The following is a 2272-nucleotide window of genomic DNA, read 5'->3' as shown; positions in this document are numbered from 1 at the left end:
ATTATGCTAACTATATTTATCTTTAGCTAATATTTACTGTTTTTAGCTGATGTTTTAGGTTAATTTACACCTTAAACTTTTATGCCTTTTAGCTACCGTTTTGATAAATTATGCTAACTATATTATCCTTTAGCTACTGTTTTAGCTAATTTTTTAGGTTAATTTACACCTTAAACTTTAATGTCTGTTTTGATAAATAATGCTAACTATACTTATCTTTTAGCTAATGTTTTGCTGTTTTTAGCTAATGTTTTGGGTTAGTTTATACCTGAAGCTTTTATTTTATGCCCTTTAGCTACTGCTTTGGTAATATGTGCTAATTATATTTACCTTATCGGCTAATATTTTACTGTTTTTAGTTAATGTTTTGGGCTAATTTACTTTTTAGTTAATTTTAGCCTTTAAGCACAATATTGCTAAATTTAGCTTTTTGCATTTGTTTTGCTATTTTCAGCTTGTAGCAGCTGTTTTTAGCTTCTGTTTTAACATTTCAAGTAATGATTCATTCTTCATCTTTCATGGTTTTTCTGTGTTTTTTTTATCAAAATGTAATTTGTTGAGGTGAAGATGGACTCTGAACACGAGCAGATTTTAGCTTTATGTTCTTCACATCCTTTGATCAAAGCCAGATGTTTTATCGCAGAGTTTCCAGCTGCTTCCTGATCCCTTTTTGTTCCCTTTTTTGCCTCTAAAATGTTCATCTGGTTGTTTTCAAAGCGAGTTTTCTTGCTGCCGCTGTTTTTTTTCTGTTTCTTCTCCACTTGTTATTTCATCCTGAACCCAGTTTCTCCTCTCGTCTTCCAGCGTCTGACCCACTTCTGCTACATTTTTTTCTTTTCTCTTCCAGCTCACAGCAGCAGCCAAGCAGCTCTTTCTGTTGCCAACTATAACAGATTTCACAGAACCAGAAAAGGAGGCAGATTAATCGTTACAGTAGGGGCTTCAGTTACAAAATGATGACAAATGTTTAACACACACACACACATGGATAAAAAAAAACATCACTCTGCTTTTGATTTTGGCAGTAGGTCATTAAAATGTAAGCTAATTTAAACATTAACTTGACAGTCATGGAAAGTTATTGATTTGGTGTGTTTTTAGTGAAAAAAAAGATAATGTAACTATAAACTTGACATTACTTTAAATACATTTTAAATTATTGTTGAATACATGTGGTAAAATCAAGTATGTTTCAGTAAACAATTACAAATGATGCTCAGAAGCAGACTTGTGGAGGTGATGATGAAATTGCTTTAATGTTTTTGCTTATTTGAAATCCCAGCAGAACTGCTTTCAGACTTTAAACCTCTCTGAGTTGAAGTCTGATTTATTCATCTGCTCCTTCATCTTCATCCGAGCCCCATGGATCCCCTGACATCAGAGCATTGCGCCGTCACGTGAAGCTGTGTTCTCTGGACTCTGGGGATTATTAGTCTACAACTTGGATGTGAGAGCTGCAAAATGTCTGCCTGAGCTGAGCTGCTGTAGGACTTCCTGTGGAAACAGGAAGCACCACCATCCTTGTCATGAGCAGTGAGGGACAGTTAAAACAAAATGAAGAGCGTTGAAAAGATTGCATTCATTTCAGCTTTTAGACATGGTTTTGCTAGTTTAGGCATTGGTTCTAACTTTTAGCTACATTTGAGCTAATTATCGCTTTTAACTTTGATTATTCTTATTTTAGCTTTTAGCTACATTTTTGCTAATCTAATCTTCTGTTCTGCTGTCCCTGTGAGGAACTTGGCATCAACCTGTCTGTGTCCCACACCTCTCACAGTGACCTCTGGAGACACCAGCTCCCTTCAACTCGGAGGAAAGACGAGGGTAAAACACAAGGATGGACGGATGGTTGAGGATAGATAAATGGATAATTTGATTAATGGATGGATGGATGATAGATTGATGATGGATGGATAATTGAATAAATGATGGAGAATTTGATGGTTTGATGGATGGATGATAAATGGATAGATAATAGATTGAAGATGGAAGGATAATTGGATGAATGATAAATTGAAGATGGATTGATGAAAGATGGGTAAATGGATGGATGGTTAATTTGATAAACTGATGAATGATTGGATGGATGAATGAATGGTTGAATGAATGATTGGATGGTTGAATGATTGATAAACATTTGGATGAATGATTGATTGGATGGATGGATGAATGAATGATTGGATGGATGGATGAATGAATGATTGGATGGATGGATGAATGAATGATTGGATGGATGGATGAATGAATGAATGAATGGTTGGATGAATGATTG

The sequence above is a fragment of the Austrofundulus limnaeus genome, unplaced genomic scaffold, assembly GCF_001266775.1.
Source record: "Austrofundulus limnaeus strain Quisiro unplaced genomic scaffold, Austrofundulus_limnaeus-1.0 Scaffold910, whole genome shotgun sequence".
Lineage (NCBI taxonomy): Eukaryota > Metazoa > Chordata > Actinopteri > Cyprinodontiformes > Rivulidae > Austrofundulus > Austrofundulus limnaeus.
This window is presented reverse-complemented; position numbering follows the sequence as displayed.